The 14570-nt window shown below is 35.0% G+C and overlaps 9 non-coding genes across 9 annotated transcripts; 1 reads left to right on the top strand and 8 right to left on the bottom strand.

The window, feature by feature from the left end:
• Nucleotides 1-314: 314 nt before the first annotated feature.
• On the bottom strand, nucleotides 315-396 carry TRNAS-GCU (transfer RNA serine (anticodon GCU)). Its single transcript has one exon. It is a non-coding gene; the product is annotated as a tRNA-Ser (tRNA).
• Nucleotides 397-1345: 949 nt separating this feature from the next.
• On the top strand, nucleotides 1346-1427 carry TRNAS-GCU (transfer RNA serine (anticodon GCU)). The gene has a single exon. It is a non-coding gene; the product is annotated as a tRNA-Ser (tRNA).
• A 448-nt stretch (nucleotides 1428-1875) lies between these two features.
• TRNAS-GCU (transfer RNA serine (anticodon GCU)) lies at nucleotides 1876-1957 on the bottom strand. Its single transcript has one exon. It is a non-coding gene; the product is annotated as a tRNA-Ser (tRNA).
• A 4054-nt stretch (nucleotides 1958-6011) lies between these two features.
• TRNAS-GCU (transfer RNA serine (anticodon GCU)) lies at nucleotides 6012-6093 on the bottom strand. The gene has a single exon. It is a non-coding gene; the product is annotated as a tRNA-Ser (tRNA).
• Nucleotides 6094-6526: 433 nt separating this feature from the next.
• Nucleotides 6527-6608, bottom strand: TRNAS-GCU (transfer RNA serine (anticodon GCU)). Its single transcript has one exon. It is a non-coding gene; the product is annotated as a tRNA-Ser (tRNA).
• A 3502-nt stretch (nucleotides 6609-10110) lies between these two features.
• Nucleotides 10111-10192, bottom strand: TRNAS-GCU (transfer RNA serine (anticodon GCU)). The gene has a single exon. It is a non-coding gene; the product is annotated as a tRNA-Ser (tRNA).
• A 433-nt stretch (nucleotides 10193-10625) lies between these two features.
• TRNAS-GCU (transfer RNA serine (anticodon GCU)) lies at nucleotides 10626-10707 on the bottom strand. Its single transcript has one exon. It is a non-coding gene; the product is annotated as a tRNA-Ser (tRNA).
• Nucleotides 10708-12702: 1995 nt separating this feature from the next.
• Nucleotides 12703-12784, bottom strand: TRNAS-GCU (transfer RNA serine (anticodon GCU)). Its single transcript has one exon. It is a non-coding gene; the product is annotated as a tRNA-Ser (tRNA).
• Nucleotides 12785-13217: 433 nt separating this feature from the next.
• On the bottom strand, nucleotides 13218-13299 carry TRNAS-GCU (transfer RNA serine (anticodon GCU)). Its single transcript has one exon. It is a non-coding gene; the product is annotated as a tRNA-Ser (tRNA).
• Nucleotides 13300-14570: the final 1271 nt, after the last annotated feature.

Here is a 14570-nt window from a genome sequence, read left to right as displayed (position 1 = left end):
TCAAGTGAGCCTTTGCTTAAAGAACATTTATTTTACTTGAAATGTAACCTATATTTGTGAACTACTGCACCATCATGTTGATCCATCACAAATGACAAAAATTCATAACATACACATCTGGCCAATGACATGACTTCTACTATAACAGTAATGGTAGATTTTCACTAAATGTGTGCTATGTATGTCTTTAATGAAAAGCATTGTTCATTGAAGTAGATTTCTTAATGGAATTAGTTTATTTTTGACATTTCAGTGTCACTTCACTTATGAAGCATTATTTGTAAAATCCCATTTCCAAGCATACAATTCCAAACCGACAAGGATGGAAATTGAACCCATGCGTGCAGAGCACAATGGATTAGCAGTCCATCGCCTTAACCACTCGGCCACCTCGTCTTTCTGGCACAAATAAAGAAGGGTTTTCTGACACCAATTGTCATATTTTAAATCAATTCTTTATACATTGTTGGTCGTGTTCTCAGCAATATCACAGGCTTGTTAGCAATTCCACTTTCAAGTGAGCCTTTGCTTAAAGAACATTTATTTTACTTTAAACATAACCTATATTTGTGAACTACTACACCAGCATGTTGATCCATCACAAACGACAAAAAATCATAACATACACATCTGGCCAATGACATGACTTCTACTATAACAGTAATGGTAGATTTTCACTAAATGTGTGCTATGTATGTCTTTAATGAAAAGCATTGTTCATTGAAGTAAATTTCTTAATTGAATTAGTTTATTTTTGACTTTTGAGTGTCAGCTTCACTTATGAAGCATTATTTGCAAAAGTCCATTTCCAAGCAAACAATTCCAAACCAATGAGGAAGGGATTTGAACCCATGCATGCAGCGCACAATCCATTGTGCTCTCCATGCATGGGTTCAAATCCCATCCTCGTCGGTTTGGAATTGTTTGCTTGGAAATGGAATTTTTGCAAATAATGCTTCTTAAGTGAAGCTGACACTCAAATGTCAAAAATATACTAGTTCAATAAAGAAATCTACTTCAATGAACAATGCTTTTCATTAAAGACATTCATAGCACACATTTAGGGAAAAACTACTATTACTGTTATAGTAGAAGTCATGTCATTTGCCAGATGTGTAAGTTATGATTTTTTGTCATTTGTGATGGATCAACATGATGGTGTAGTTGTTCACAAATATAGGTTACATTTGAAGTAAAATATATGTTATTTAAGCAAAGGCTCACTTGAAAGTGGACTTGCTAACAAGCATGTGATATTGATGAGAACACAACCAACAATGTATAAAGAATTGATTTAAAATATGACAAGTGGTGTCTTGAAAACCCTTCTTTTTTGTGCCAGAAAGACGAGGTGGCCGAGTGGTTAAGGCGATGGACTGCTAATCCATTGTGCTCTGCACGCATGGGTTCAAATCCCATCCTCGTTGGTTTGGAATTGTTTGCTTGGAAATGGAATTTTGCAAATAATGCTTCATAAGTGAAGCTGACACTCAAAAGTCAAAAATAAACTAATTCAATTAAGAAATCTACTTCATTGAACAATGCTTTTCATTAAAGACATACATAGCACACATTTAGTGAAAATCTACCATTACTGTTATAGTAGAAGTCATGTCATTGGCCAGATGTGTATGTTATGATTTTCTGTCGTTTGTGATGGATCAACATGCTGGTGTAGTAGTTCACAAATATAGGTTATGTTTAAAGTAAAATAAATGTTCTTTAAGCAAAGGCTCACTTGAAAGTGGAATTGCTAACAGGCCTGTGATATTGCTGAGAACACAACCAACAATGTAGAAAGAATTGATTTAAAACATGACAAGTGGTGTCAGAAAACCCTTCTTTGTTTGCATTTCCAAACAAACAATTCCAAACCGACGAAGATGGGATTTGATCCCATGCGTGCAGAGCACAATGGATTAGCAGTCCACCGCCTTAACCACTCGGCCACCTCGTCTTTCTGGCAGAAAAAAGAAGGGTTTTCTGAAACCACTTGTCATATTTTAAATCAATTCTTTAAACATTGATGGTTGTGTTCTCATCAATATCACAGGCTTGTTAGCAAGTCCACTTTCAAGTGAGCCTTTGCTTAAAGAACATTTATTTAATTTAAACGTAACCTATATTTGTGAACTACTACACCATCATGTTGATCCATCACAAATGACAAAAAAATCATAACATACACATCTGGCCAATGACATGACTTCTACTATAACAGTAATGGTAGATTTTCACTAAATGTGTGCTATGTATGTCTTGAATGAAAAGTATTGTTAATTGAAGTAGATTTCTTAATTGAACTAGTTTATTTTTGACATTTGAGTGTCAGCTTCACTTATGAACCTATATTTGTGAACTACTACACAATCATGTTTATCCATCACAAATGACAAAAAAATCATAACATAAACATCTGGCCAATGACATGACTTCTACTATAATAGTAATGGTAGATTTTCACTAAATGTGTGCTATGTATGTCTTGAATGAAAACTATTGTTCATTGAAGTAGATTTCTTAATTGAACTAGTTTATTTTTGACATTTGAGTGTCAGCTTAACTTATGAAGCATTATTTGCAAAAATTCAATATCCAAGCAAACAATTCCAAGTCGACGCGGATGGGCTTTGAACCCATGCATGCAGAGCACAATGGATTGTGCTCTGCATGCATGGGTTCAAATCCCATCCTCGTCGGTTTGGAATTGTTTGCTTGGAAATGGAATTTTTGCAAATAATGCTTCATAAGTGAAGTGAAGTCCATCGCCTCAACCACTCGGCCACCTCGTTTTTCTGGCACAAATAAAGAAGGGTTTTGTGACACCACTTGTCATATTTTAAATCAATTCTTTATACATTGTTGGTTCTGTTCTCAGCAATATCACAGGCTTGTTAGCAAGTCCACTTTCAAGTGAGCCTTTGCTTAAAGAACATTTATTTTACTTTAAACGTAACCTATATTTGTAAACTACTTCACCATCATTTTGATCTATCACAAATGACAAAAAATCATAACATAGACATCTGGCCAATGACATGACTTCTACTATAAGAGTAATGGTAGCTTTTCACTAAATGTGTGCTATGTATGTCTTTAATGAAAAGTATTGTTCATTGAAGTAGATTTCTTAATTGAACTAGTTTATTTTTGACATTTGAGTGTCAGCTTCACTTATGAAGCATTATTTGCAAAAATTCCATTTCCAAGCAAACAATTCCAAACCGACGAGGATGGGCTTTGAACCCATGCGTGCAGAGCACAATGGATTGTGCTCTGCATGCATGGGTTCAAATCCCATCCTCGTCGGTTTGGAATTGTTTGCTTGGAAATGGAATTTTTGCAAATAATGCTTCATAAGTGAAGTGAAGTGAAGTCCATCGCCTCAACCACTCGGCAACCTCGTCTTTCTGGCACAAATAAAGAAGGGTTTTCTGACACCACTTGTCATATTTTAAATCAATTCTTTATACATTGTTGGTTCTGTTCTCAGCAATATCACAGGCTTGTTAGCAAGTCCACTTTCAAGTGAGCCTTTGCTTAAAGAACATTTATTTTACTTTAAACGTAACCTATATTTGTGAACTACTACACCATCATGTTGATCCATCACAAACGACAAAAAATCATAACATACACATCTGGCCAATGACATGACTTCTACTATAACAGTAATGTTAGATTTTCACTAAATGTGTTCTATGTATGTCTTTAATGAAAAGCATTGTTCATTGAAGTAGGTTTCTTATTTGAACTAGTTTATTTTTGACATTTGAGTGTCAGCTTCACTTATGAAGCATTATTTGCAAAAATTAAATTTCCAAGAAAACAATTCCAAGTTGACGAGGATGGGATTTGAACCCATGCATGCAGAGCACAATGGATTAGCAGTCCATCGCCTAAACCACTCGGCCACCTCATCTTTCTGGCACAAGTAGAGAAGGGTTTTCTGACACCACTTGTCATATTTTAAATCAATTCTTTATACATTGTTGGTTGTGTTCTCAGCAATATCACAGGCATGTTAGCAAGTCGACTTTCAAGTGAGCCTTTGCTTAAAGAACATTTATTTTACTTTAAACGTAACCTATATTTGTAAACTACTTCACCATCATTTTGATCCATCACAAATGACACAAAATCAAAACATAGACATCTGGCCAATGACATGACTTCTACTATAAGAATAATGGTAGATTTTCACTAAATGTGTGCTATGTATGTCTTGAATGAAAAGTATTGTTCATTGAAGTAGATTTCTTAATTGAACTAGTTTATTTTTGACATTTGAGTGTCAGCTTCACTTATGAAGCATTATTTGCAAAAATTCCATTTCCAAGCAAACAATTCCAAACCGACGAGGATGGGCTTTGAACCCATGCGTGCAGAGCACAATGGATTGTGCTCTGCATGCATGGGTTCAAAGCCCATCCTCGTCGGTTTGGAATTGTTTGTTTGGAAATGGAATTTTTGCAAATAATGCTTCATAAGTGAAGTGAAGTCCATCGCCTCAACCACTCGGCCACCTCGTCTTTCTGGCACAAGTAGAGAAGGGTTTTCTGACACCACTTGTCATATTTTAAATCAATTCTTTATACATTGTTGGTTCTGTTCTCAGCAATATCACAGGCTTGTTAGCAAGTCCACTTTCAAGTGAGCCTTTGCTTAAGGAACATTTATTTTACTTTAAACGTAACATATATTTGTAAACTACTTCACCATCATGTTGATCCATCACAAATGACAAAAAATCATAACATACACTTCTGGCCAATGACATGACTTCTACTATAACAGTAATGGTAGATTTTCACTAAATGTGTGCTATGTATGTCTTGAATGAAAAGTATTATTCATTGAAGTAGATTTCTTAATTAAACTAGTTTATTTTTGACATTTGAGTGTCAGCTTCACTTATGAACCTATATTTGTGAACTACTACACAATCATGTTGATCCATCACAAATGACAAAAAATCATAGCAAACACATCTGGCCAATGACATGACTTCTACTATAACAGTGTTGGTAGATTTTCACTAAATGTGTGCTATGTATGTCTTGAATGAAAAGTATTGTTCATTGAAGTAGATTTCTTAATTGAACTAGTTTATTTTTGACATTTGAGTGTCAGCTTCACTTATGAAGCATTATTTGCAAAAATTCCATTTCCAAGCAAACAATTCCAAACCGACGAGGATGGGCTTTGAACCCATGCGTGCAGAGCACAATGGATTGTGCTCTGCATGCATGGGTTCAAATCACATCCTCGTCGGTTTGGAATTGTTTGCTTGGAAATGGAATTTTTGCAAATAATGCTTCATAAGTGAAGTGAAGTCCATCGCCTCAACCACTCGGCCACCTCATCTTTCTGGCACAAATAAAGAAGGGTTTTCTGACACCACTTGTCATATTTTAAATCAATTATTTATACATTGTTGGTTCTGTTCTCAGCAATATCACAGGCTTGTTAGCAAGTCCACTTTCAAGTGAGCCTTTGCTTAAAGAACATTTATTTTACTTTAAACGTAACCTATATTTTTAAACTACTTCACCATCATGTTGATCCACAACAAATGACAAAAAATCATAACATACACTTCTGGCCAATGACATGACTTCTACTATAACAGTAATGGTAGATTTTCACTAAATGTGTGCTATGTATGTCTTGAATGAAAAGTATTATTCATTGAAGTAGATTTCTTAATTAAACTAGTTTATTTTTGACATTTGAGTGTCAGCTTCACTTATGAACCTATATTTGTGAACTACTACACAATCATGTTGATCCATCACAAATGACAAAAAATCATAGCAAACACATCTGGCCAATGACATGACTTCTAATATAACAGTAATGGTAGATTTTCACTAAATGTGTGCTATGTATGTCTTGAATGAAAAGTATTGTTCATTGAAGTAGATTTCTTAATTGAACTAGTTTATTTTTGACCTTTGAGTGTCAGCTTCACTTATGAAGCATTATTTGCAAAAATTCCATTTCCAAGCCGACGAGGATGGGATTTGAACCCATGCGTGCAGAGCACAACGGATTAGCAGTCCATCGCCTTAACCACTCAGCCACCTCGTCTTTCTGGCACAAGTAAAGAAGGGTTTTCTGACACCACTTGTCATATTTTAAATCAATTGTTTATATATTGTTGATTGTGTTCTCAGCAATATCACAGGCTTGTTAGCAAGTCCACTTTCAAGTGAGCCTTTGCTTAAAGAACATTGATTTTACTTTAAACGTAACCTATATTTGTAAACTACTTCACCATCATGTTGATCCATCACAAATGACAAAAAATCATAACATACACATCTGGCCAATGACATGACTTCTACTATAAGAGTAATGGTAGATTTTCACTAAATATGTGCTAAGTATGTCTTGAATGAAAAGTATTGTTCATTGAAGTAGATTTCTTAATTGAACTAGTTTATTTTTGACATTTGAGTGTCAGCTTCACTTATGAAGCAATATTTGCAAAAATTGCATTTCCAAACAAACAATTCCAAACCGACGAAGATGGGATTTGAACCCATGCGTGCAGAGCACAATGGATTAGCAGTCCACCGCCTTAACCACTCGGCCACCTCGTCTTTCTGGCACAAAAAAGAAGGGTTTTCTGACACCACTTGTCATATTTTAAATCAATTCTTTAAACATTGATGGTTGTGTTCTCATCAATATCACAGGCTTGTTAGCAAGTCCACTTTCAAGTGAGCCTTTGCTTAAAGAACATTTATTTAATTTAAACGTAACCTATATTTGTGAACTACTACACCATCATGTTGATCCATCACAAATGACAAAAAAATCATAACATACACATCTGGCCAATGACATGACTTCTACTATAACAGTAATGGTAGATTTTCACTAAATGTGTGCTATGTATGTCTTAAATGAAAACTATTGTTCATTGAAGTAGATTTCTTAATTGAACTAGTTTATTTTTGACATTTGAGTGTCAGCTTCACTTATGAAGCATTATTTGCAAAAATTCAATTTCCAAGCAAACAATTCCAAGTCGACGAGGATGGGCTTTGAACCCATGCGTGCAGAGCACAATGGATTGTGCTCTGCATGCATGGGTTCAAATCCCATCCTCGTCGGTTTGGAATTGTTTGCTTGGAAATGGAATTTTTGCAATTAATGCTTCATAAGTGAAGTGAAGTCCATCGCCTCAACCACTCGGCCACCTCGTTTTTCTGGCACAAATAAAGAAGGGTTTTGTGACACCACTTGTCATATTTTAAATCAATTCTTTATACATTGTTGGTTCTGTTCTCAGCAATATCACAGGCTTGTTAGCAAGTCCACTTTCAAGTGAGCCTTTGCTTAAAGAACATTTATTTTACTTTAAACGTAATCTATATTTGTAAACTACTTCACCATCATTTTGATCTATCACAAATGACAAAAAATCATAACATAGACATCTGGCCAATGACATGACTTCTACTATAAGAGTAATGGTAGCTTTTCACTAAATGTGTGCTATGTATGTCTTGAATGAAAAGTATTGTTCATTGAAGTAGATTTCTTAATTGAACTGGTTTATTTTTGACATTTGAGTGTCAGCTTCACTTATGAAGCATTATTTGCAAAAATTCCATTTCCAAGCAAACAATTCCAAACCGACGAGGATGGGCTTTGAACCCATGCGTGCAGAGTGAAGTGAAGTGAAGTCCATCGCCTCAACCACTCGGCAACCTCGTCTTTCTGGCACAAATAAAGAAGGGTTTTCTGACACCACTTGTCATATTTTAAATCAATTCTTTATACATTGTTGGTTCTGTTCTCAGCAATATCACAGGCTTGTTAGCAAGTCCACTTTCAAGTGAGCCTTTGCTTAAAGAACATTTATTTTACTTTAAACGTAACCTATATTTGTGAACTACTACACCATCATGTTGATCCATCACAAACGACAAAAAATCATAACATACACATCTGGCCAATGACATGACTTCTACTATAACAGTAATGTTAGATTTTCACTAAATGTGTTCTATGTATGTCTTTAATGAAAAGCATTGTTCATTGAAGTAGATTTCTTATTTGAACTAGTTTATTTTTGACATTTGAGTGTCAGCTTCACTTATGAAGCATTATTTGCAAAAATTAAATTTCCAAGCAAACAATTCCAAGTCGACAAGGATGGGATTTGAACCCATGCGTGCAGAGCACAATGGATTAGCAGTCCATCGCCTAAACCACTCGGCCACCTCATCTTTCTGGCACAAGTAGAGAAGGGTTTTCTGACACCACTTGTCATATTTTAAATCAATTCTTTATACATTGTTGGTTGTGTTCTCAGCAATATCACAGGCATGTTAGAAAGTCCACTTTCAACTGAGCCTTTGCTTAAAGAACATTTATTTTACTTTAAACGTAACCTATATTTGTAAACTACTTCACCATCATTTTGATCCATCACAAATGACAATAAATCAAAACATAGACATCTGGCCAATGACATGACTTCTACTATAAGAGTAATGGTAGATTTTCACTAAATGTGTGCTATGTATGTCTTGAATGAAAAGTATTGTTCATTGAAGTAGATTTCTTAATTGAACTAGTTTATTTTTGACATTTGAGTGTCAGCTTCACTTATGAAGCATTATTTGCAAAAATTCCATTTCCAAGCAAACAATTCCAAACCAACGAGGATGGGCTTTGAACCCATGCGTGCAGAGCACAATGGATTGTGCTCTGCATGATTGGGTTCAAAGCCCATCCTCGTCGGTTTGGAATTGTTTGTTTGGAAATGGAATTTTTGCAAATAATGCTTCATAAGTGAAGTGAAGTCCATCGCCTCAACCACTCGGCCACCTCGTCTTTCTGGCAAAAATAAAGAAGGGTTTTCTGACACCACTTGTCATATTTTAAATCAATTCTTTATACATTGTTGGTTCTGTTCTCAGCAATATCACAGGCTTGTTAGCAAGTCCACTTTCAAGTGAGCCTTTGCTTAAGGAACATTTATTTTACTTTAAACGTAACCTATATTTGTAAACTACTTCACCATCATGTTGATCCATCACAAATGACAAAAAATCATAACATACACTTCTGGCCAATGACATGACTTCTACTATAACAGTAATGGTAGATTTTCACTAAATGTGTGCTATGTATGTCTTGAATGAAAAGTATTATTCATTGAAGTAGATTTCTTAATTAAACTAGTTTATTTTTGACATTTGAGTGTCAGCTTCACTTATGAACCTATATTTGTGAACTACTACACAATCATGTTGATCCATCACAAATGACAAAAAATCATAGCAAACACATCTGGCCAATGACATGACTTCTACTATAACAGTGTTGGTAGATTTTCACTAAATGTGTGCTATGTATGTCTTGAATGAAAAGTATTGTTCATTGAAGTAGATTTCTTAATTGAACTAGTTTATTTTTGACATTTGAGTGTCAGCTTCACTTATGAAGCATTATTTGCAAAAATTCCATTTCCAAGCAAACAATTCCAAACCGACGAGGATGGGCTTTGAACCCATGCGTGCAGAGCACAATGGATTGTGCTCTGCATGCATGGGTTCAAATCCCATCCTCGTCGGTTTGGAATTGTTTGCTTGGAAATGGAATTTTTGCAAATAATGCTTCATAAGTGAAGTGAAGTCCATCGCCTCAACCACTCGGCCACCTCATCTTTCTGGCACAAATAAAGAAGGGTTTTCTGACACCACTTGTCATATTTTAAATCAATTATTTATACATTGTTGGTTCTGTTCTCAGCAATATCACAGGCTTGTTAGCAAGTCCACTTTCAAGTGAGCCTTTGCTTAAAGAACATATATTTTACTTTAAACGTAACCTATATTTTTAAACTACTTCACCATCATGTTGATCCACAACAAATGACAAAAAATCATAACATACACTTCTGGCCAATGACATGACTTCTACTATAACAGTAATGGTAGATTTTCACTAAATGTGTGCTATGTATGTCTTGAATGAAAAGTATTGTTCATTGAAGTAGATTTCTTAATTGAACTAGTTTATTTTTGACCTTTGAGTGTCAGCTTCACTTATGAAGCATTATTTGCAAAAATTCCATTTCCAAGCCGACGAGGATGGGATTTGAACCCATGCGTGCAGAGCACAACGGATTAGCAGTCCATCGCCTTAACCACTCAGCCACCTCGTCTTTCTGGCACAAGTAAAGAAGGGTTTTCTGACACCACTTGTCATATTTTAAATCAATTGTTTATATATTGTTGATTGTGTTCTCAGCAATATCACAGGCTTGTTAGCAAGTCCACTTTCAAGTGAGCCTTTGCTTAAAGAACATTGATTTTACTTTAAACGTAACCTATATTTGTAAACTACTTCACCATCATGTTGATCCATCACAAATGACAAAAAATCATAACATACACATCTGGCCAATGACATGACTTCTACTATAAGAGTAATGGTAGATTTTCACTAAATATGTGCTAAGTATGTCTTGAATGAAAAGTATTGTTCATTGAAGTAGATTTCTTAATTGAACTAGTTTATTTTTGACATTTGAGTGTCAGCTTCACTTATGAGGCAATATTTGCAAAAATTGCATTTCCAAACAAACAATTCCAAACCGACAAAGATGGGATTTGATCCCATGCGTGCAGAGCACAATGGATTAGCAGTCCACCGCCTTAACCACTCGGCCACCTCGTCTTTCTGGCACAAAAAAGAAGGGTTTTCTGACACCACTTGTCATATTTTAAATCAATTCTTTAAACATTGATGGTTGTGTTCTCATCAATATCACAGGCTTGTTAGCAAGTCCACTTTCAAGTGAGCCTTTGCTTAAAGAACATTTATTTAATTTAAACGTAACCTATATTTGTGAACTACTACACCATCATGTTGATCCATCACAAATGACAAAAAAATCATAACATACACATCTGGCCAATGACATGACTTCTACTATAACAGTAATGGTAGATTTTCACTAAATGTGTGCTATGTATGTCTTGAATGAAAAGTATTGTTAATTGAATGTAGATTTCTTAATTGAACTAGTTTATTTTTGACATTTGAGTGTCAGCTTCACTTATGAACCTATATTTGTGAACTACTACACAATCATGTTGATCCATCACAAATGACAAAAAATCATAGCAAACACATCTGGCCAATGACATGACTTCTACTATAACAGTAATGGTAGATTTTCACTAAATGTGTGCTATGTATGTCTTGAATGAAAAGTATTGTTCATTGAAGTAGATTTCTTAATTGAACTAGTTTATTTTTGACATTTGAGTGTCAGCTTCACTTATGAAGCATTATTTGCAAAAATTCCATTTCCAAGCAAACAATTCCAAACCAACGAGGATGGGCTTTGAACCCATGCGTGCAGAGCACAATGGATTGTGCTCTGCATGATTGGGTTCAAAGCCCATCCTCGTCGGTTTGGAATTGTTTGTTTGGAAATGGAATTTTTGCAAATAATGCTTCATAAGTGAAGTGAAGTCCATCGCCTCAACCACTCGGCCACCTCGTCTTTCTGGCACAAATAAAGAAGGGTTTTCTGACACCACTTGTCATATTTTAAATCAATTCTTTATACATTGTTGGTTCTGTTCTCAGCAATATCACAGGCTTGTTAGCAAGTCCACTTTCAAGTGAGCCTTTGCTTAAAGAACATTTATTTTACTTTAAACGTAACCTATATTTGTAAACTACTTCACCATCATGTTGATCCATCACAAATGACAAAAAATCATAACATACACTTCTGGCCAATGACATGACTTCTACTATAACAGTAATGGTAGATTTTCACTAAATGTGTGCTATGTATGTCTTGAATGAAAAGTATTATTCATTGAAGTAGATTTCTTAATTAAACTAGTTTATTTTTGACATTTGAGTGTCAGCTTCACTTATGAACCTATATTTGTGAACTACTACACAATCATGTTGATCCATCACAAATGACAAAAAATCATAGCAAACACATCTGGCCAATGACATGACTTCTACTATAACAGTAATGGTAGATTTTCACTAAATGTGTGCTATGTATGTCTTGAATGAAAAGTATTGTTCATTGAAGTAGATTTCTTAATTGAACTAGTTTATTTTTGACATTTGAGTGTCAGCTTCACTTATGAAGCATTATTTGCAAAAATTCCATTTCCAAGCAAACAATTCCAAACCGACGAGGATGGGCTTTGAAACCATGCGTGCAGAGCACAATGGATTAGCAGTCCACCGCCTTAACCACTCGGCCACCTCGTCTTTCTGGCACAAACAAAGAAGGGTTTTCTGACACCACTTGTCATATTTTAAATCAATTCTTTAAACATTGATGGTTGTGTTCTCATCAATATCACAGGCTTGTTAGCAAGTCCACTTTCAAGTGAGCCTTTGCTTAAAGAACATTTATTTTACTTTAAACGTAACCTATATTTGTGAACTACTACACCATCATGTTGATCCATCACAAATGACAAAAAAATCATAACATACACATCTGGCCAATGACATGACTTCTACTATAACAGTAATGGTAGATTTTCACTAAATGTGTGCTATGTATGTCTTGAAAGAAAAGTATTGTTCATTGAAGTAGATTTCTTAATTGAACTAGTTTATTTTTGACCTTTGAGTGTCAGCTTCACTTATGAAGCATTATTTGCAAAAATTCCATTTCCAAGCCGACGAGGATGGGATTTGAACCCATGCGTGCAGAGCACAACGGATTAGCAGTCCATCGCCTTAACCACTCAGCCACCTCGTCTTTCTGGCACAAGTAAAGAAGGGTTTTCTGACACTACTTGTCATATTTTAAATCAATTGTTTATATATTGTTGATTGTGTTCTCAGCAATATCACAGGCTTGTTAGCAAGTCCACTTTCAAGTGAGCCTTTGCTTAAAGAACATTGATTTTACTTTAAACGTAACCTATATTTGTAAACTACTTCACCATCATGTTGATCCATCACAAATGACAAAAAATCATAACATACACATCTGGCCAATGACATGACTTCTACTATAAGAGTAATGGTAGATTTTCACTAAATATGTGCTAAGTATGTCTTGAATGAAAAGTATTGTTCATTGAAGTAGATTTCTTAATTGAACTAGTTTATTTTTGACATTTGAGTGTCAGCTTCACTTATGAGGCAATATTTGCAAAAATTGCATTTCCAAACAAACAATTCCAAACCGACGAAGATGGGATTTGATCCCATGCGTGCAGAGCACAATGGATTAGCAGTCCACCGCCTTAACCACTCGGCCACCTCGTCTTTCTGGCACAAAAAAGAAGGGTTTTCTGACACCACTTGTCATATTTTAAATCAATTCTTTAAACATTGATGGTTGTGTTCTCATCAATATCCCAGGCTTGTTAGCAAGTCCACTTTCAAGTGAGCCTTTGCTTAAAGAACATTTATTTAATTTAAACGTAACCTATATTTGTGAACTACTACACCATCATGTTGATCCATCACAAATGACAAAAAAATCATAACATACACATCTGGCCAATGACATGACTTCTACTATAACAGTAATGGTAGATTTTCACTAAATGTGTGCTATGTATGTCTTGAATGAAAAGTATTGTTAATTGAATGTAGATTTCTTAATTGAACTAGTTTATTTTTGACATTTGAGTGTCAGCTTCACTTATGAACCTATATTTGTGAACTACTACACAATCATGTTGATCCATCACAAATGACAAAAAATCATAGCAAACACATCTGGCCAATGACATGACTTCTACTATAACAGTAATGGTAGATTTTCACTAAATGTGTGCTATGTATGTCTTGAATGAAAAGTATTGTTCATTGAAGTAGATTTCTTAATTGAACTAGTTTATTTTTGACATTTGAGTGTCAGCTTCACTTATGAAGCATTATTTGCAAAAATTCCATTTCCAAGCAAACAATTCCAAACCAACGAGGATGGGCTTTGAACCCATGCGTGCAGAGCACAATGGATTGTGCTCTGCATGATTGGGTTCAAAGCCCATCCTCGTCGGTTTGGAATTGTTTGTTTGGAAATGGAATTTTTGCAAATAATGCTTCATAAGTGAAGTGAAGTCCATCGCCTCAACCACTCGGCCACCTCGTCTTTCTGGCACAAATAAAGAAGGGTTTTCTGACACCACTTGTCATATTTTAAATCAATTCTTTATACATTGTTGGTTCTGTTCTCAGCAATATCACAGGCTTGTTAGCAAGTCCACTTTCAAGTGAGCCTTTGCTTAAGGAACATTTATTTTACTTTAAACGTAACCTATATTTGTAAACTACTTCACCATCATGTTGATCCATCACAAATGACAAAAAATCATAACATACACTTCTGGCCAATGACATGACTTCTACTATAACAGTAATGGTAGATTTTCACTAAATGTGTGCTATGTATGTCTTGAATGAAAAGTATTATTCATTGAAGTAGATTTCTTAATTAAACTAGTTTATTTTTGACATTTGAGTGTCAGCTTCACTTATGAACCTATATTTGTGAACTACTACACAATCATGTTGATCCATCACAAATG

The sequence above is a fragment of the Taudactylus pleione genome, unplaced genomic scaffold (genome assembly GCF_031769625.1).
Source record: "Taudactylus pleione unplaced genomic scaffold, aTauple2 ptg000619l, whole genome shotgun sequence".
Lineage (NCBI taxonomy): Eukaryota > Metazoa > Chordata > Amphibia > Anura > Myobatrachidae > Taudactylus > Taudactylus pleione.
The sequence above is the reverse complement of the archived record's forward strand: the minus strand, read 5'-3'. Positions and strand labels throughout refer to the sequence as shown.